This window comes from Mytilus galloprovincialis, chromosome 5 (genome assembly GCF_965363235.1).
Source record: "Mytilus galloprovincialis chromosome 5, xbMytGall1.hap1.1, whole genome shotgun sequence".
In the NCBI taxonomy this organism is placed as follows: Eukaryota; Metazoa; Mollusca; class Bivalvia; order Mytilida; family Mytilidae; genus Mytilus; species Mytilus galloprovincialis.
This window is the reverse complement of record NC_134842.1, coordinates 58806861-58829944: the sequence shown is the minus strand read 5'-3', so window position 1 is coordinate 58829944 and position 23084 is coordinate 58806861. Positions and strand designations below refer to the sequence as shown.

The 23084-nt window shown below is 35.1% G+C and overlaps 1 protein-coding gene and 1 long non-coding RNA gene across 3 annotated transcripts in view; one reads left to right on the top strand and one right to left on the bottom strand.

Annotated features, from left to right (window-relative positions):
• Nucleotides 1-23084, top strand: part of LOC143076139 (universal stress protein in QAH/OAS sulfhydrylase 3'region-like) — a 37879-nt gene that overhangs the window by 12224 nt on the left and 2571 nt on the right. The gene's annotated exons all lie outside the window — the stretch shown is intronic.
• Nucleotides 10112-11282, bottom strand: LOC143076131 (uncharacterized). The gene is made up of 2 exons (XR_012978541.1): nt 11202-11282; nt 10112-10381 (listed from the first exon to the last, which is right to left on the bottom strand). It is a non-coding gene; the product is annotated as an uncharacterized LOC143076131 (long non-coding RNA).

Here is a 23084-nt window from a genome sequence, read left to right as displayed (position 1 = left end):
TCTGACATCTCTTCGGTTTGCCTGTTTCCGCCGAGTGGCCCGGTGATTCTCTCCGAGTACTTCGGCTTCCTCCACCATTATAACTGACTGCCCGGTGTCCTAGCACTCCCTTTGTGTATGGTGGGGATTGATGGTCCTTGAAATAAAAATTGTCGTAAATATACGTTAATAACACATCTCCATAAATCACGATAGGGAGTGTACATGGATGCCACTGTACCCTCGCAGATTTCGAGGGGTTCTTCGGATAACGGAGGCATTTACCATATCATACATACAGATTACAAATAATCATAAGTACCGAGTCGAATCCGATACCAATACCAATAGAAGACCCTATAATTCCTCCCTCTCATTATCATAAATCTCCGATTTTACAAGCATATTTCAGTTATTTAATTTGTACCATATGAATCATAATTTGCCATTTATGTTTTATCCGAATATACAGTCTTATATTCTACCAATATGACACTCGATTATATAGCGCTCGAAAATTTTATGTCGCGTGTATGTTCTAGTATAGTTTTACAATATGAAAAACATGACACTTTTATATAATAGTAAATATATAGTTATTGAACAAAATAGGGAATGTAACTAACTTTAAGCTACCTGCGTCTTTCAACAACGAGAAAACCCTATACGTGAATACATGTAGAAAGCCATACGGGCGCATTGCATTTGCGCCAATTTTTAAAAAATCCAATCTTTCATTTGCGCCACAAGGTTATATTTCATTTGCGCCAAGAATTAACTACTTCGTTTGCGTTTAGGTGTCCTAAAAAACTTGCAAACTTAAGGTAGAATTACTTGTAAAGGCAGAATAACAACTGATATGGAACACAAAACAATTATCAAAACTTTTAACAATCGCAACCATGGGGTAAACCAGCAGAAAGTATAATCTCAAAAACTCATTGAAAGTTATACTTATGATTTTATGATGACTTATTTCTGAGGAATATGTTTTGACTCACAAAAACTTTATCAAAAATGTTGAGTTTTTTAACCTTTTTTTTATAAATACCTGTATTGTGCGTATTTACCTGTAATATTTGCGCAAATGAAAGGTTTTATTATTGGCGCAAATGAAATGTAGTTTGTGGTGCAAATGAAAGATGTTTTTGGCGCAAATGAAATTCAAATTGGCGCAAAAGCAAAGCACCGAGCCATACAAGGCCCTAGTATGTCAAAATGGGAAAACCGATAATTATACAAAGTTACAATTAACGAAAAATAAATGATGATTGACAGCAAAACAACGACAAAACTGAATTACATGCTTCTGAACTGGGACAATCGCAAGTATATTTTATAACACCCATAAGCGTGTTAAATTTTCATTATTATACAATTATTTATTTTACTGCATGTTATATATAGCCGGTTCTATTATTCAGTTTGTAATCTCATTTTAAACTGGTCAACATGTACATAGATTGAATATTGGTTTTTGTTTTACGTGTGTAGTATTTTCTCCTGTAAATTGTGATATAATCATTGTAATTAGCGGTTCGTGTAGAAAATGTGTATTCTTCCCTCAGCGGAAACATATCTGACTTTGTAGCAACTCCGACTGCAATTGGTCAAATGCACTCACTAGACCTGCCAGCAATGCTATATGAAAATATAGCTTCCGTTTGTCAAAACAATGTCTCGGCATCAATTGTATTAAAACTGTATATGACATGAAAAATGGTGAACGCATATCGTATATCCTTTCTACGTGATAAGTATTACATTTGATGTTGGCTATTTTCAGTTGTTGAGTTGATAGTTTGAAATATGAATCAATTCGCGATGTTTAGCATGACCAGTAGTGGCGGATTCAGAGGGGGCGTAGAGGGCATACGCCCCCCCCCCCTTTTGCTGGCACTTTTTTTTATATATATAAAGTGATTAATAATCAGCCTAGACTTTGTGAATTTTGCTGTGTATTTAATTTGAATGCGACAGTTCTCCACTTATAAAGATATTTTTCGCTCGTATTCACTGTAATATATTATTGATTATGTCAAAGTTATGTGATTCGCTACGGTGAAGTTGACAAGTACGTCGAAAAAAAACCGTCACTCAGTCATTTTGAAATTCAGGTTACAGTAATACATGTTTAGGCTAAGGATGACGCCTTCAAAGTATTGAGCAAGGACATATTGACTTCTTTATCACAATTCCACCAAACAGAAAATTATACTCTATTACACTCTAAAAAAAAAAAACGAGCGTATTTCTTTTTTTTTGGGGGGGGGGGGGGGGGGGATTGCATGTGAATCCCATATCTGACCGGAAAGTCTGTTCCGCCGAACTGATATATACTGAATAATTTTTTTCAAATCCCGACTGCAACCTGCCTGCTGGGTGTGGCCTATATGACTCCATGTGCCGAAATTTATTCACAACTTCATTTTCGTTTACGATTCATTCGTAGCCTTTTGGTTGATTTGCAGTACCCTGAACGCTTACATTGTTGGGTGAAAGTTTTCAACCAAACATTTCAATGGATAACAATTTCTTGTTTGTTTTTCTTCGTGTCGGTCGTATTGTTAATTTCATTGAATAGCCGTATATCTTGTTCACAACAAGAAATCTGTAAAGTTATGCTAACTAACCATACAACAAACGGGAATTTCCCATATCCATTTTTTACTGACAATTTCCACCTCAAATATATTAAATAGTACATAGCTTTCGGTCCATTCAATCATTTTATAATAGACAATCAATGTAGAGAATACGGCACCAAAAATGTCCAGCCCCTACACTTTAATTAAAATGCATTTTACACTTATTCTATGTTTTTTAGCAAAAAAAAGGTCCCAAAACATTTTTCTTATTTCTTCGTCCCCCTTTCCAAATTCCTGGATCCGCCCCCTGACCAGTGTAAAAAGATGGGTATTCACAAACATGTCAAATCATTTAAGACGTAGGAACTGTTTTTATTTCTTTTATTCAATGCCTTTGTTAAAGTTGAATTAATAATTCTACAATACAATCGGAATTGATGCCTTAAAATTTGCGACGCTGCCAAATCAATTACAGTTACAAAAATGTTGCTTAAGAATTTCTCATACCGGTTTCAGTGTGTCAACATTAACGTACTTGCCAAATGAAAACAATTAGTCGTCAAGTTTTATGTCTTTTGATTTTAGTTCACTTAAATGTTTTGGAGTTTAGTATGACGTCCATTTCACTGAACTGGTACACATCTGTATTAAGGCGCCAGCTGAGGCCTACTTCCGGGTACGGGATTTTCTCTTTGCATTGAAGACCCATTGGTGGTCTTCTGTTGTTGTCTGCACTTTTGTCGGGTTGTAGTCTCTTTGGCATATTCTCAATTTTTATTCTCAATTTTATATAATACACAAACGTTTATTTTCGTCTTACAATATAATGTAAGAGCGAATCTGGAAAACAAGGACAATTTGTGCTTATCATAAGATCGCGTTCGTTATTTGTCCGGCGTCATAAACTTTCTTGATCATGAATTTTACCTTGAAATTATTTGGTCAATCGGAAACGAACTTTATTATCTTAAGGACTATCAGTTCAATTATCGTTAAGGTCCTAAATTACAAAAGAGTGGAGAAAAATACCAGAGGGACATTCAAACTCCTAAATAAAAAAAAACTGACAACACCATGGCTAAAAAAGAAAAAGATAGACAAACTATAATACACTAGACACAACATAGAAAAGTAAGACTAAGCAACACGAACCCCACCATATATGGGGGTGATCTCAGGTGCTCCGAAAGGGTAGCAGATCCTGCTCCACATGAAGCACCCGTCGTGTTTCTCATGTTATTACAACCCAGTAAATAGTCTACAGGGCCGTAACTAGGGTTTTAATTCATGGGAGGCAGGGGTTTGGGATTTCCGCCGATTTTTTTCCCACACTTAAATGGCTAAAAATACCCCGTTTTCCTTCAATTTCCTTACTTTAAGACTCATCAGTATTGCTTGAATTTTGAAGCAGTTTTTATGCAAAACTGAGTTTGCTGTTCGGGGTGAGCCAAAGCTCCGTCTTGACGGCCGTATTTTGAACTATAATTATTTACATTAAATATATTGTGACCGCTGATTTTTTTTCTCTCAAAATAATAAAATGGCTAACAAAAAATACCCGTTTTCCTTCGATTTCCTTACTTTAAGACTCATCAGTAATGCTTGAACCTGGAAGTAATTTGTTTTGCAAACAACTTTTATCTGTATTTAAAGATATTTTTGTTAGAAATCAAACCAGTAAGTAAAAAAAACATATACACCATGATAATATAGAACGCAATTTTTTTTTTATCGAGGATTTCAATATTGTTGAAAGCTGAACAGACATGAACAAAACTACAACGAATGGTAGTGTTTAACGACTAAGGCATTGACCATAATGTTCTCGTACGATCGGGAGACGTACTGTCTGACTAGACACGTTAAAAAAATATCCAGCAGCTGATTCAGCTGGTAACGAAGTTCCGATATCATAAAAGATTCACAATACAAAGGGAACTTACTCTGCTTAATTGAGCCCCTACATAAATGTGATTAGTTAAGTTTTATTTAAAATTGTCGAAAGCAAAGTTTCATATGCGTTCTCGTACGACATAGGAAAAACTAGTGAATAACAGATGGATGGCCACTCGAAAAAAAAACTAAAACAAATACAGAAATCGATTAAAAATCCGGGGAATGACAGATATATCACGTATCATGATAACACTGTTGAAACTGTAAACCTGTGTTGTTGATAATACAAATTCAAGTTCTTCGTGAACATATTGTCAATATTTTATTTTATTACTTCAAAAACAAAATTTGGTGTAGAAAATTTAGGGGAGGCAAGTCCTGCCTCATAGGTAGTTACGGCCCTGGTCTAATTAGGTAAGTCACATTCGTGGAAAGGGAATTGTAGTTATGACATACGGAACATATCCGATATCATCTGTGAACGAGTATTCCGTAACGGTCAACCAACTCGTGATGGTGTCCTTAAAATTTACGAAGGGATGAACTAAACTTTCTCATTTGGAACTCTTGGTTTAATAGCTTCCATGTGAGTAGCAACCGTCTTTCATGAAAATCATGATAGGAAATACAAGCCCGGGAATATCGTATCAATTGGAAGATATATATATTTATCCCCGGCTTAGTATATATCTAGGATTTTGATTGGTTAACGCACGTCGTTACAAAACCCATAGCCCCTGGGTGTTGCTAGGTTGGTCCCCTCCGTAAAACATTCAGTATGCCTTCGGAATATACAAATATTAACGGTCGGTATGAGCTAATGATGGCCTTGAACTTGAACGTTTCGGTTCCCGGTTTGACGACGTCCACATACGGTACCAGTTGAAATGGCGTTAAACGTCAGACTGTGAAGTAATATTTCTTGATCATTTCGTGGAAACATCCCAAACTCATTAATTCTTGATTTTATAATAGGGGGAAACATAATTATATTAAAGATCATTAAAGCAAAGGCTTTTAATCGGGCATCGGCAAAATAGCAAATATGATATTTGATCAGCTCTGATTAATATAATTCAGCTATTTCTATAGAAATCTATTGCATCATCATAAATTTGATAAAAAAAGATATATACACAATATGACATAGACGATCGCATAGCTAAAAAAAAACTTGATTGCTTTTGAAATAATAGCTAGTTTATATTTGAATTGCATACCATATCTTTAAATAAAATAGGTTTCAACTTGGCTTCCGCTTACCAGGGACTTGCTATTCTAACGGGACTTGTCTCTATTATTTTTAATTAATTTTATTATTATCATGTACATGTATACATAAAATGTTCATCTGCTAACTTATATTCTATTTTTCCAGCGCCGGTAAATTATCCATTTCTATAGAAATAGGCTATTTGCCAGTTTGAATTAAGATATTTCACACAGTGCCGGCAATATATATATAGTAACGGCCTTTTATTTTACAACAAAGAAATATAGATTACATGTCGACTGCTTTCCTCATTCAATAATTCTCGTGAAATGTACGAGCTTATCATAGATAGCCGATAAAGCGACGATATAATTTATAGGTCAACAAATGAGGGGGGTTAACTTAGAAGGGTCCTGATCCTGAAACCCGGGCTTAAAAACACGAAATCCCGAGGTCCCGAATTTAAATAAATTAAAATCCCGACATCCCGAAATTCGGAGAAAGAAATCCCCGGGGATCCCGAAATCCTGAGCTTAAAAAATACGATCAATAAGGCCTCCTATCCCTTCCTCATAAATCTCATAAATGATGAATAAATAAAATTGAGAATGGAAATGGGGAATGTGTCAAAGAGACAACAACCCGACCAAATAAAAAACAACAGCAGAAGGTCACCAACAGGTCTTCAATATAGCGAGAAATTCCCGCACCCGGAGGCGTCCTTCAGCTGGCCCCTAAACAAATATATACTAGTCCAGTGATAATGAACGTATACTAATTTCCAAATTGTACACAAGAAACTAAAATTAAAATAATACAAGACTAACAAAGGCCAGAGGCTCCTGACTTGGAACAGGCGCAAAAATGCGGCGGGGTTAAACATGTTTGTGAGATCTCAACCCTCCCCCTATACCTCTAACCAATGTAGAAAAGTAAACTCATAACAATACGCACATTAAAATTCAGTTCAAGAGAAGTCCGAGTCTGATGTCAGAAGATGTAACCAAAGAAAATAAACAAAATGACAATAATACATAAATAACAACAGACTACTAGCAGTTAACTGACATGCCAGCTCCAGACTTCAATTAAACTGACTGAAAGATTATGATTTCATCATATGAACATCAGGCACAATCCTTCCCGTTAGGGGTTTAGTATCATACCATCATAACATATATGAGAAGAACATAACCCGTGTCATGCCAACAACTTTATTGGTGGTACACCATCAGGCTGTTGTTTGATATGTATACACGAGTGGGGGACTAAATCGCTGTTATTTTAAAACTCTCTCCCTTTAAGCAACGACACATTCCAAGCCCCCCCCCCCCCTCCATTTCCATTTTTTTTAATCCCACATCCCCACTTTTATCTATCCCTGTCCGGTAAACATAAAAACAGCTTACCTGTTGGTGACCTTCTGCTGTTGTTTTTTTCTATGGTCGGGTTGTTGTCTCTTTGGCACATTCCCCATTTCCATTCTCAATTTTATTGTTATAATTATGCCCTGACCATGGCCTTTTAGGGATTGTTTTTTTTATTCATATTTTTACAGAAGTGAAATGTCAAAATAGATCCATGTCTGTTCCTATTAATAAGATAAGTAAAAAATCTATGTCCTCCTTTAAACTGGTGTATTGAAGGTTTTTTTTCCAAAAAAATTTTAATTATGAAGCTTATTCTTGTTTTGAAGAATCCCACCTGGACAATTATAAAGTACATGCAATTCTTTCAACTTCCGAACTTTTTTAAAGTGCTTTATTTTTTTTGTATGCTTTAAATATAAATCAACAAACACTTACAGTAATGACACGAGCACATGATACGCCCGTCACATTTTCACAGAATAAATTACTTCTCAATGTCATATTTGAAATTTATGAAAATCAAACAGGAGATTACATTAATAGATATAAACAAATAATATTCACCAAAATTTCATAATATTTGCTGACGCATTGCTCAGTTATTGTCCGAAAACTGGAAAATCCCACCTTTTTTAATTTAATAAAACCCCATAACTCAGAAATGTAAAATCTAAAATTTATGAAATTATAAACATCAACTGATATAAACGTTTCACTAAAGTTTCTAGTCCGAGATTACTCTGACATCCAACAGCTGTTTTGCAAGACAAGCTTGGGTTGTGGGATCACGTCTTGCAGAGTAATCTCGGACTACAAAGATTCACGAGAACGGCTGAAAGCATTTTTTAGTTTTTCTCAAATTCTAGAGAAATTCCTTTTTCTGACAAATATATGACTCTGTAACTCAGAAACGTGAAATCTAAAATTTATAAAAATCAAAAGGGAGCTCTTGTCAATAGATATAAACAATTCACCAAAATTTCGCATGTTGGTGAAAGCATTCTTTTTAATGAAAAAAAAAACTCAACTCGGAAACGTAAAATCTTTATCAAATAAAACAAAATGGAGCTCACGTCAATAGAAATAAACAAAGTTTTATGCAAATTGGTAAATGGGTTTTAAAGTTAATGTCCAACATGTTGACGGACGGACAGACAGGCAACTGTATACCACAATATGTTCCGTAAACGGGCATATATAAATTATCTTGATTCTTAATGTCTTTTCTGTTGCCATCTTAACTAGTTGAAAAGATATAAACTTAAGGTGAAGCTATATCTTAATACAGGAAATAAAATACTATATATAGTACCCGCCCTAGAACAATTACCCTCAAACTCAATCCCAGCCTTCTCTTTGTACATGTAGTACAAGTTTAGATAGATATTCTTAAACACAAGTAAATGTCTGGAAACTACAACCAGATGCTCCGCAGGGCGCAGCTTTATACGACCGCAGAGGTTGATAGGCATGTAGAAATTGCAAGGAACCAATATACCAAATAGTTAACATATTACTCATAATCATGGAAATTCACACAACAAAAATTGAAATGAGCCAGATGTCATATCTTGATACGAGTGCAGATGTTGAACCCTGAAGGCTGAACAATATTTGATAAAACGTTCAAGCTTGATACAGCTTTGTATTTCGATTGTGATTAAAATTTGACACAGTAAAGGTTTCCGAAACCGAATGAATGTGGTCTATGCATGTAAAAAAAAATAAAATTAGACATATACCTACATTTGCATTAGGGTCCAGTTTCCAAAATCTAAATGTTTGGGTAGATTTAGCATTTTAAACCACCAACAAAACATATATATTTTTAACTAATTTTTGACCCTACGGACCTTAATATGAGCCAATTTGAAAACCATGACAGACCAAAAATCAAATAGTATCAAGTACACTGTTAGATCCAGCATATCAAAGAAACTAACAAAATTCAATTTATGTTGAAACCAAACAACTATATTTTGGACCTAAAAAGACTTGTCATTTCGGGGCCTTTTATAACTGACAATGCAGTATGGGCATTATTCATTGTTGAAGGCTGTACAGTAACCAATAGTTGTTGATTTCTGTGATTTCTCGTGTGGAGAGTTGTCTCATCGGCATTTATACCACATCATCTTTTTTACATTCAATGTAGACGAAATTTCAAAAGGACTCAAAAAGTTTCATTTTGGACCTTTTGAACCTTAAAATGGACCAATTTTAAAAATTAAGACACAAAATTAAAATTCTGAACACACAGTTATATCCAGCATATCAACCAAACTAACAAATTCAATATTTGTTGTAATCAAACAAAATTAAAATTAGCTCAATATGGACCAAATTCAAAAAGGACTAAACAAGAATGTGTCCCCAGTACATGGATGCCCCACTCGCACTATCATTTTCCATGTTCAGTGGACCGTGAAATTGGGATCAGAACTCTAATTTGACATTAAAATTAGAAAGATCATATCATATGGAACATATATACTAAGTTTCAGGTTGATTGGACTTCCAACTTCATCAAAAACTACCTTGACCAAAAACTTTAACCTGAAACTGGACAGATGAACAAACGCACAGACCAGAAAACATAATGGCCCTCTACTATCGGAGGTGGGGCATACAAATTAGAAATAGTGTGTACACTGTTAGTTTTGGCTAATCAAAGAGACTAAATAATATTTTTTTTAATGAATTCAAACAAAGTTTTTTTTATTTTGGACCCTTAACATGCTTAAGACCTCAATGTTGACCAATGTAAAAACGGGACCCAAAAATCCAAAATAGCATAGAAAAGGACCCCACAATTTCAAGACTTTGAATTCAACCCCATTGAAACAATACCGTTTGTATAAATTGCTTAATTCTTCAAATACATTCTATGTTTGCCCAAACAAACAAGAGACTACTATATTGGACTAATGTCAACAACAGGGCACTATTAATCAATATTTTCTGTCACATAAACATTATAGAAGATATACAATCAATTTATGAAATAATAAGTTGTAGAAAAGTAGAGACAATAACCTCTTTTTGGGCAGCAATAAACTCAGTAAATAAATATAGATTTTAATTCTTAAATTCATTATTAGAAATACATTTATGGAACACAACCGGATCTTTTATACGAAAAAAAAAAAACATAATTTTATCCCAGTGTTTCAGTTCATATTTTGACAAAATCCATCCATATATCTGCAAATAACAAAAATTTTGCACAAATTCTGACACCTCAGGTTGTATTGTCTGACTTCACGTTACTCTTTAGTTCATTACTTCACATCTTGGTAGTTTTAAACCATCAGTTCACTTGTTTATCATTGTTCCTGAAAGAAAAAAGTAAATATTATTGTACATATATACATGTTGTTGTACAATGTATGTAAAACAAAAAATTATGCATACATCATGTCCATTAATGTGGCATGGAAAAAAATCCCCTTCTAGTTTTTATACATTTTGTATATATATATCTCTTCTTGTTATATGTCATGGTATTTTCTGATATTTTTAATGCAGCAATTAAAAAAAAATGCTGACTTGTGATTTATCATTTGGCAGAGGTAAAATTTCATATTTCTGACTTGTGATTAAGCTAATAAACACTGATGATGAGTTAAGAGACTTGCAAGTGAATAATTCAACCTCATTGAATCCCTATTCATGTGATCTTCAATTAAACCCTTAGCTAGAAATGGATTATGCATGGTTGATGTGTGTTAGGCTATTAATCAGATATTAGAAAAGAATGTCAACATTGAAAGTGAAATAAAGGTAAATCATTAGATTGACTGATTCTATCCACAAAAAAATCATTCTTATACAGGTAAAAATGAAAACTAGCTTATTTTTTTAACCTTACAAGTTTATACATGTATATAAATACTTGTACATACTTGTATATATCAGTTAGACTGAAATGGGTGATCTTAAATCACTGATTCAAGTAACATTTTGTCCAGAAATGTTGGAAGTAAGAGTTGTCTTTCTTTAATAATCACCAATTTTAAAAGTACTAGTAGTATAAATAAAACACTAGACTAAGTGATTTAATTTTATTGTACTTTAAATATACTGTACAATTTTTATGAATCAGGGACTAATTATGTTCATATATGAAATCCCATTTAGTTTATTTAAAATCACCTCAGTAAATAGTTTCTGGTGTTTTCTTTCATTATCAGGTATGGAATGTCAGACCTTTTTACTAGGGTCATCCCTCTGGCACCGACTGCCCAAGAGGGGCTGTTCAAGTCATGCTTCAGTGATTCCCTATATTTTTCCAAGCATAAGGAAATAAGGAATGGCCCCGCTACCTGAAAAACCCTCCAACTCCGTCTCTGCTTTTGACAAGCTTTAAATGCATGATATATTCTATGTTCTAAATCATATTTATGTGAAAGTTGAGGTCTATTTCTGTATATATACATGTATTATTATTAGTGGGCTGGCGGATCCAGAACTTTTCATAATGGAGGGCCCACTGACTGAACTAAAGGGGGTGTTCACTCCAGTCATGCTTCAGTGATTCCCTATATAATCAACCAAATTTTTCTCACAAAAGGGGGGGGGGAGGGGCCTGGCCCAACAGTACCGCCTAAGATTGTACCCTTTAATGAGATCTGTCTCACTAGCTGTCATACCACATGTTGTTTTTACAAAGATAAATTACATTGAATTAAAAAGGCCAAAAATTTAACTGACAGAAAAATGTAAACAATTACAAACAATGTACATGTTCTAAAGGTATACATATTTTGCCTTGCAAAAGTCTGCCTTGAGTCACAAGCCCAATGTCTGAGTCTGGTACATGCAAATTTAAAATAGTTACAAATTTAGTAAAATAATTTTTGAGGGTCTTATGAAGGAAAAATGTGGAAATTTCTGGTGGCCGTGCTGAAAGCATTCCATGTGCCCCACTGTTTTAGGGTTTGTATGACCAAATGATTTATTGTCTGACATTTTGAGGGTCACACAAAGTTTGTGATACATAGCTGAAAGGCTTCAAAGCAAAAAAAAATGTAAAAGCCTTTCAATACCTCATAATTATTTGGACTAACAACAAGCGTCATCGGATACAGACAGCCTGAGAACCTTTACTAAATTTATCAATATATTTTTTTATCTTAGGTTTGTACATTTGTACTTCTTTCCAAAATTTCACTTGATGTAGCTGTAGGCCTCAGATCAAAATTAATTCCCTTTGTTCGTGGTCTAGGAATATAGTTCCCAATTATTATATAGGGTATTTCTTCCCAAGTAATCTGTCTACTGTTTTCTTTGAAATGTTTACTATTAAAGTGGTCCTATCAGTTGCATTTATATTGAAATAAGTAAAACATGTGGAAAAAATTATTGTTGGAAGTGAAAGTAGTGATTTGGCCAAAATGAAAGTAGGGTAGAAATTAGCCTTCGTCATTTATTCAAGATTCAAATCCTACCATTGGCATGCTAATAGGGCCCTCAAAAGAAAAAGCACTGATGGATTGTCCTAGGACAAGTATATTTTATCAGAACAATAATGGTCTATAAGGCCAAAATTAAAAATATGTTTGTTTCCCCTACCCCCACCCGGGTCAAAAATAAGACGGCGGGTCAAAAAATTATTTTCCTGAAAATAATTTGTTTCCATTTTTGGAAAGTGCTTGAAAGCAGAAGGATTATAATCTAAATAAATACACTCAAATTGAGCACAAACAACTGATAAGTGGCCTGGACTGGACAAGTCAAACCATTCATGTGACCATGCTATGACAATCACATCCAGTTGAAGAAAAAAAAAGAACCTGCCTTCCTGGTCTGTTCAAGGATTTGTATTCTTACTATACAAATCCTTGGTCTGTTTAAAAAGGGTAGACCCGGGGGAGGGGAAACAGACATTCTTTTAAATGTGGCCTAAGCAGTTAAATTTATTTCATGTTTGTAGCGGTGCAAATTTTTTAATTCAATTTGACTTTAACTAAAAAATGCATTGTAGCCAAGGGGAAGAATAAATGTGTTCTGAGGCCGGCATATATGCCTCTATATAAATATTTTTTTGGAGGGGGTCTACCATAACATAACGAATCCGGGTCCACTATAAACCCAGGTCTTTGAGTTGTAGACATGTTTTGAGGATCACCAGTGATCACTGCTTCTGAAATTGGTTGTGACTTAGCTTGTGTATGCCTTTTTGAGACCCCTCGCCCATGTTTCACATTATAAAAACACAACTTGTACAAATCTTTCTTTGTAAAATAGAGGAAATTACTGATTTTTTTCGTCAAAAAAAACGAGCAGCACGTTTATATTTTACTTAGAAAGCTTGCAAAGTTGTTTTTAACAATTTTTTGGGCTAAAGTTGCGAGTTTGACACAAAAAGAAGGGCCTCGCGGCCACTTCAAAAGCTTGCCCATCTGTGGGCGATTAATAATTGTTCAAAAAAATTATACCACACGCATCGGGTGAGTTTTGGCTATCTCACTTTCAAAATGGGCAACTTAAAATTACTCCACTCACCTGTATCGTGGCTTTCTGTAACCCACTACCATCTTCGAAGCGGCAAAGAGGAACAACAATGCGTAACTGCGCATGCTCGAGATCGTTCATTTCAAATAGTAAAATTAGCCCATACCGGACGGTATTGTCAAGAATTTCAATAACGGCCTCCCGGGAAACAGACTAGGGTGTTGCTAACCCATATGCCCAATCGGAACAACTCGGCCTTTCTGGTTGCACGAAGAAATAACCTCGTATGCATTAGGCGGAGGAATCATTGTCCGGAAAATTTTCCGATTCGATTCAAAATTATATTTTTTCGACTGGACTGGTACATTTTTTTTACCACTACTGATTTAACTTGCTCCTGTCCGGAAAATTTTCCGATCCGATTGAATTTTATATTTTTTCGACTGGAATGGTACAAATTTTTTACCATTACTTATTTACTTTGCTCCTTCTTTCGCGCCAAAATATTTGGCAAAGTTAAAGTTCTTGATTACTCTGTGATATGTAACCAAATTATAGCGCCACCTGGAGGATAGAACTTCTTTGTGTCGCGGATCACTACAATTCCGGCCAACAATTTAAGAAGAATTTCTCCGTAGTGCATACGAGTCTATTGTACTGCGTAGCGAGAATGGCCGAGTAGTTACGATTGCCCATATGCCCAGACGTTGCTAACCATTGTCCCGGGGAACTTCACGCAAGTTTTCCTTAGTTCCATGATTGCTCCTTGTGAAATATTGAATTCTGTAGATTATCCATGATGTTTGTAATTAAATATTTAATTCATTACAATTTTGTCCTATTATGCCGATCATTTACACTCATTTCATTAAATGCATCAATTGACTACCACATTTTCAAGGAATGGGACTACTGACCTAGCTATGCAAATATCCCACGTTAACGTCACACTATCTATGACGTAACTCTCACAACATTGAGCGCCAAATTTGACTCAATCAAGTTTCTCTGTCTCCGTATTAAAAACATCTTATATTTGACTACCTGTAGGGTTCTACCAAAGGTAGTACCCTACACCCCGTAGAAACTGTAAAATTTCCAAATTTCAATAAAACTTTTTTAGACAATGAAAAAAACGTTGTTTTCACGTTACAGTTTGTACCCGAATTTCCATAAAACTCGTCCGATTCGGACTAAGACCGGGGATAAATTCGTTATCTACGTTCATATCCGTAGATATGGATATTTTAACACCCTGAAGTACCCTGTACACCCTTCGGCTACGCCTCATGGTGTACTTGGGTACTTCAGGGTGTTAAAATATCCATATCTACGGATATGAACGTAGATAACTTATAATATACTCCGTATGCAGGTGCTGCTGAAATGGAAAACTCACAATTGTGAAGCTGAAATCATCTCTTTTGTCGTAAAGTTTTGTTTTCAACCGACCCTCATTGTCCATTTCTAGTTGTAAGTCCCGATATGAGGCAGACTTAACTGTATCTGTTATATCCATTATCTCCAATCCTCCAATATGATTACCGTTACTTTAAAGCCGAAATAAGATAAATCGTGCACAATTATTTGTGTATGGCTATTCCAAAAAATGATAAGTTCAGTATCAAGAAATTGTTGTGTCATTAAAGATCATACCCGTAGCCAGGGGGGTTCGGGGGTCGGACGACCCCCCTCCCCTCCTTGAAAACAAATAAGCACTGTTAAAGTCAACGTTCTGTTTTGTGACTGTTAAAGTCGAGTTCGTGAGTCCAAATAACCCCCCTTGAAAATTCCTGGCTACGGGCCTGAAGATATTCAAGAAAACTCACTTGTTCACCATTTGACTTGATGACAGCATATGGAATTAAAATGTTCATGTGCCGCTCATGTTTAATTTATATACGCCCGTCAACATTTTTGACGGGACGTTTTATGGTATACAAATGTCCGGCATCCGTCTGTCCGTCTGTCCGTCTGTCCGGCGTCCACATGTCGTACCGTAACTTGAGAACTGCTTATCCAAATTTCATGAAACTTAACATAGTTGTTTCTTATGATGGTCAAACGATTTGTATACTTTTTGGTGAAAATAGGATTTAAACTTTTTGACAACTTTACAACTAAAACAGGGGGTGTATTTTTTACATGTCGCGCTGTATCTCAAAAACTATTTCTTGCTATTGCTTTAAACTTCACACACTTCTTTTTTATATTAATCCCAAGATCTGTAAACTTTTTGGGGATGATTCAAAATTTTATTTTAGAGTTATTGAGTTTTTGTAAAAAGGGGGGGGGTTCACATGTCGCGCCATATCACATAAAGAATTTATGATTATTGCTTAAAACTTTACACATTTCTTAGTTATATTAATCTAAAGATCTGTATACTTTTTGGTGATGATTCAAAATTTCTTTTTGGAGTTATTGAGTTTTTTTGTAAAAAAGAGGGGGGTTCGCATGTTGCATCGTATCTTAAAAAAACATTAATGACTATTGCTCAAAACTTTACACACTTCTAGTTATATAAATCTAAAGATCTGTATAATTTTGGTGATGGTTCAAAAATTTTATTTTAGAGTTATTGAGTATTTGTAAACGAAGGATTTTTTTCCCATGTCGCGCCGTATCTCAGAAACTATTTATGATTATTGCATAAAACGTCTCACAAAAGACGAAGGGCGTATCATGCGCTCATGGCGCAGCTGTTTATTGTATTTTCTTCTGGTGGTGATGTGTGAGTTGCTATGAAATGTTTAGGGATGAAATATTTCCAAACGAGATATGCTATTTTCGGAAAAAAATATTTTAGCAGAAGTATACAGAAATATCACAAGGAATTTCTCCTGAACGACTGCGAACATGTTGTTTTCTCAATCGGACCCTAAGAGAGATTTTATTAAATTTTGCAGCTCTGAAAGTTGCATGCCATTCTACCTCTATGTGATATAGTCTTGTGCGTTCAAAAATCAGTCATTCATCAATTCATCCTTTTCAATTTCTGAACCATCTTGACCTTTTTGAACAGTAGAAAAAAACACTAATGTAATGGTATAGATGTCCATTGAGTTTAACTTACCCCTTGACTAAAAGGTTATACAGACGATAGTTTTATAATAATATTAAATAAACTCATTATAGATACCAGGATTGTAATTTTATATTTGCGCCAAACTTGCGTTTCGTCTGTACAAAAGACTCATCAGCGACGATCGAATAAAAAAATGTTAAAAGCCAAATAAAGTACAAAGTTAAAGAGCATTTGTAATATCCTAACTTTAATATTGATCCGGAATATATGTCCGTCATTTCATTCCGTATGTTACTATGTACAATGTTTAACACAGTTATCTACCTTGATGAAAGTATCAGAAATCCAGCATGGTTTGCGTCTTTATAAACAAAGACATCTACAATACAATACATAAAATACCCTTGTAACAATACGCCATCGCCTTACAGATCATTTCATTGGCGACGAGAAAATGGCAGCTTTTAATTTACCCGCATTTCCTTCCTTTGATATTGAAGCAGACAAATCAAGCGCAGGTCCTCGTTGGGAAAAATGGGTTGAACGCCTGGAAAACCTCTTCATTGGTCTGGATATCGACGATGAAGACAGAAAACGTGCCTTATTATTGCATTATGCTGGGGAAAGGGTCTATGATATATACGATGCCGAGAAAAAGCAAACATTAGCCACATATGATGCAACAAAGAAAGTACTGAAAGACTATTTTGACCCCAAGAAGAACATACAAATGGAAATATATAAATTCCGTTGCTATAAACAAATAGATGGTCAATCATTAGACGAGTTTGTTACCGAATTACGGAAGTTATCCAAAAATTGCAAATTTGCCAACATAGACAGTGAAATTCTCACACAAGTCATTCAAAACTGTAAATCAAACAGGCTCAGACGAAGAGCTCTGAGGGAACCTGCCAAGACACTTGATGACATATTGGCAACTGGAAGGGCGCTTGAGATGGCAGATTCACAAGCTCTAACTATGGAACGCGAAACCATAAATAAAGTACAATCTACACACCGTACCGCCCAAAGACAACCACAAAAGCAAAACAACCAAAGAAATAACACAAAGCCACAATACCGTAATGATTATTCTAAACAACACAAACGAACATGCCGTAACTGTGGTGGACAGTACCCGCATACAAATGAATGCCCAGCTAAAGGGAAAAAATGCAACCATTGTAGTAAACTTAATCATTTCAGCAAAGTATGTAGACAGAGGCACAATCCAAGACAAGAAAAAGTTAGAGAGGTTCAAGATAACACAAATAATAATAACTATGAATCAAGTAGTGATGAAGAATATGCATATCATATCAGCATGATTACCCCGTCACAAGAACATGTAAGTGTAGTTGGTTCAAAAACACCAAGAGTAAACATTCGCATAAATGACAAACATTGTAACTTTCTTCTAGACACTGGTGCAACAGTTAACCTTCTTGACCAGAAAACTTATCACAAGATAGGAGCACCTAAGATGAAAAAGGGCAATAATCCAAATTTATTACCGTATGGCGGAAGTGATCCTTTAAAGGTTATGGGTCATTGTCAGCTGAGTGTCGAGACAAAAAGTACTATTGACTGTGACACTTTCTATGTAGTTGAAGGAAATCGGAGCTTTATTAGGATATCCACTTACAAGCAAGCTAGGGCTTGTTAAGATAATAAACCAAATTACAGATCCTAAAGAAAAATATCCAAAATTATTTCAAGGCATAGGCAAATACAAGGGAAAACCAATCAAATTGCACATCAATGAAGATGTGAAACCAGTAGCGCAGAGACACCGCAGGACACCATTTCACCTTCGTGATAAGGTTGAAAAAGAACTTGTGAAATTGCAGGAGCAAGATATCATTGAGAAAATAGAAGATACACCTACACCTTGGGTATCACCGATAGTGACCCCACCCAAGAAAAACCCAGACGAAATTAGACTGTGTGTTGACATGCGTCAGCCAAATAAAGCTATATCTCGTGAGCGTCATCTTTTACCAACTATAGATGAACTTATACATGACTTAACTGGAGCAAAACTCTTCACAAAGCTGGACCTACGGTCAGGATATCACCAGCTGGAACTCCATCCTTCGTCTCGTTATATAACAACATTTAGTACACATGCAGGTCTATTTCGCTACAAACGTCTCAATTTTGGCATATCATCAGCGTCAGAAATTTTCCAAGAAGTAATCCGCAATGTTATAAGTGGTATACCTGGAGTTAAAAACATTTCAGACGACATAATCATATATGGCAGATCACAAGCAGAACATGATAAAGCATTAGATGCCACATTCAAGAGGTTACTTGAAAATGGACTAACTTTAAATCTTGAAAAGTGTGAGTTCAATAAAGATCAAGTAGTGTTTTTCGGGGTTACATTTTCGAAAGAAGGCATTTCGCCAGATCCAAAGAAGGTTAGCGCAATCAAAGATATGTCTCCACCGAAAAATGTACCAGAACTACGTAGCTTTCTAGGTATGACTACATACTCATATAGATTCATACAGAATTATGCAACATTATGCGAGCCATTAAGAAGACTAACACGTCAAGATACAAACTGGAACTGGGGCTCCGAACAAGAAGCAGCTTTCGAAAAGTTAAAATGTGAACTATCTAGTGACACTGTAATAACATATTTTAATCCGAAACATGAGATTGATATTTTAGTAGATGCCAGTCCTGTCGGCCTTGGGGCAATAATGTAACAAGAAGGAAAGACTGTAGCTTATGCAAGCAGGAGTCTTACTGACACAGAAACAAGGTACAGCCAAACTGAACGGGAAGCTCTCGCTATTGTTTGGGCATGTGAACACTTTGATATGTACATAAGAGGTGCACCAAACGTGAACATTATAACAGATCACAAGCCACTAGAGCGTATTTGACAGAAACCAAAACCACCGCTGAGAATTGAACGTTGGGGTTTGAGATTACAACCTTACAAACTTAAGATAACATATCGACCAGGAAGTGAAAATCCTGCAGATTTTATGTCAAGACATCCATCAGACAACCATGTCAAATCCCGAGAACAATCTATAGCAGAACAGTATGTGAGATTTGTTATGTCTGAAGCAGTCCCTCGTGCAATGACACTTGATAGAGTTAAAATGGCTTCTTCAAAGGATAAAACTATTCAAAAGGCAATAGAATTCGTAAGAACTGGACAATGGTTTAAAATCAAAAACATAACAGATCTGGAAATTGACATTGAGGAATTACAAGCATTAAGGAGCATCAGCGGTGAACTTGTAACCTATGGTGACACTATTTTACTCAGAGACAATCGTATTGTACTCCCATCTGAACTCCGTGTGCGAGCTGTTAACATTGCGCATGAAGGTCATAAGGGTATCACCAAAACTAAAGCATTCTTACGTTCCAAGATATGGTTTCCAGGACTTAACGACAGAGTTGATAATGCAATTAAAGACTGTTCAGCATGTCAATCTGTTACACACACCAAAAGAATTGAATCGTTAAGAATGTCTGAATTGCCAGAAAAGCCATGGGCAAATTTGAGTGCTGATTTTTGTTGTCCATTACCTAGCGGAGACCTCTTATTCGTAATTACAGATGAATATTCACGTTATCCAGTAGTTGAAGTAATAAAATCCGACTCTGCTTCAACTGTTATTCCTGTTTTGGACAAAGTTATATCTACTTTCGGAATTCCTAAAGTAATCAAAACAGATAATGGTCCTCCGTTTAACTCTCATGCATTCAGACAATATGCTGAGAATACTGGATTTGAACATCGCCGTGTAACACCATTAATTTATTATTTAATAAACCAATGATGAAGACAATTAAAGCAGATCATGTGGAAAGAAAAAGCTGGAAACAAGAACTATTTAAATTTCTCAGACAATTTAGAGCAACTCCACACACAAGCACAGGTTACCCGCCGTTTCAGTTATTATTCAACAGGGAACCAGTAACGAAACTTCCACAAGTGCACAAACCTAACATTACCAACAAACAAATGGATGAAAATGCACGACAAAATGATGAAAGTGAAAAATGAAAAATGAAAAAACAATTTGATGAGAGAAATCATGCAAAGCCGAGTAATATTGAAATAGGAAATTACGTGTTGAGGAAGACCGATCGTAAAGAAAACAAACTTACACCAGCTTACGAACCGAATTCGTATAATGTTATGAACAAGAAAGGAAGTATGATCACCGCTACAAATGGCGAGAAAGTAGTTACTCGAAACTCATCAAAATTCAAGAAAGTGAACCGTCCACCGATCCACAATGATGATGAAATTGAAGAACAATTTGAAAATATAATACCGTCAAATATTCAAGATCAACCACCTTCTTCAGGAACGGAACAACAGTCAACTACTCCACAACAAAGTGAAAGACCAGTGCGACAAAAACATGTTCCTAAATATTTAGAAGACTATGTGCGTTAATTCTAATCAAACCATTGAAATTTATTGCGTGTGCATGGGGCATAATAATCCCCTATAATTATATCAGTGAAGTCAGTGAATGGGGCATAATAATCCCCTAGATTAGTGAAAGAGTAAAAAGGCTCAAAGTTTCATAAAATATGTTTTGTTGATTATATTTAGTATCATTTAGAATAGTATAGTAGTGAACTAGACATTAGTTTGTTAGTAATCAATCTGTGGATTCTAGTCAAGAAACTCTAGTCAGAACATTTAAACTTTATACGATAGAAAATTTGAAATCCATTTTTATGACAATCATAGACTTCATTTCATTCTTTTGATAGATAATTTCAACGACAACAAAAATGTTTAATGTTTAATATTTCAATTACTTTAAATGAAAATTATTTCTTTATCTAAGTTGAGGAGGGATGTAATATCCTAACTTTAATATTGATCCGGAATATATGTCCGTCATTTCATTCCGTATGTTACTATGTACAATGTTTAACACAGTTATCTACCTTGATGAAAGTATCAGAAATCCAGCATGGTTTGCGTCTTTATAAACAAAGACATCTACAATACAATACATAAAATACCCTTGTAGCAATACGCCATCGCCTTACAGATCATTTCAGCACTGAGGACCAAAAATCCCTAAAAGTTTTGCCAAATACAGCTAAGGTAATAAAAAATATTCTCTGGTTGTTAATGTTCAGTTACATCGTCTGAAGTAGTGCCACCTTCATAAATAAAAGATCATGTTGAAATGATCAAACACTACGTACTATCAGCGGGATCTTAATATGATGTATCTGAGTAACAGAAGTTACAGAAGTTAAGCATATGGTATACCTATAATGTTTGATTAACAATAAAACTTGATTTCAATCTAAAGTAATAGATATAAACATCAATAACAAAAAACATAAGTTCATTACTGTTTGTTATCAAAAATAGAAGCTACTTCATTTGATATAATCTAATTTTGATATAAATTAACAAAGTCTTAAGAGTTCGGAACGACAGCCGAATTTCACATGTTGTTTATCCTTAAGTAATCTATTGAGCTGATCAATACAAGCTTTAATCTTCTATAAAATAATGTACATTACGGTAATTCCTTGACGTATATGTAATGTAAACTTGTTTTGCTGTCTTTATCATTCCCTGAACCTCGTTTTACTCTGGAATGAATGCCAACTGGCATTTTATAGTAATATGTTAAATTTTTCAACTTCAGATAACATTTTCTTCTTGACTCTACTACTCAATATTAAAAATTTAAGGATACGCATACGGAATAAATGGTTTGTATGTTAAAAGAATTATTCAAACTTCCGCGAGTGTAAGAAATTCCGTATGTCCGACGTTTTAATAAGAGGATGGAACCTAAGGGTTGACTAGGTATATGCCTATAGTCAACCTGGACTTGAACATCTCGGCAGGCACTCATTTGTAAAACTATTAGGTAATATCTGGGAATTACCTGTACGTTAAAAGCGATCAATTTTGTAAGGAAAGTGCTGTACGCAAATGTCCATCTTCATAACGCTTGAAAAGATCCGTATTTACCTGTTGTACTAAACAGAATGTCTACTATATGTAATATCCACCTTTCCCGTTACAGTGACAGACAGAGGAGCATGATTACTGTAAAACAAACTGGTTACACCACTGTCCCAGGTTAGGGGGAGGGTTCCCGCTAAAATTTTTAACCCGACACATTCTGTATGTAAGTGCATAGATATTTGTGTTTCGCTCATTTTTTGTTCATAAATTAGGCTGTTTGTTTTCTAGTTTTACACTTGCCATTTCGGAGCCTTTTTCAATCTGACTATGCTATGCAAGTAATATATACATATTCCACTCCCATGATTAATACCAACAGAAGACAGATACTACAGGGAGGCTTGCATTTAACTGAGTATAATAGAATAGAAAAGAAAGTACATGGAGCATCAATCCTTGACACAAAAAATCGGTATATGCACAGGAAAGCATATTTTAGGAAGTAATATCCGTAGTTTGATTTAAGGTTCATCATATGGAATTGAAAAATATGGCCTCAAAACTTTCTATGAGTACAGACAAACTGGTACATCTAGGAAAGTTTTAAGGCATG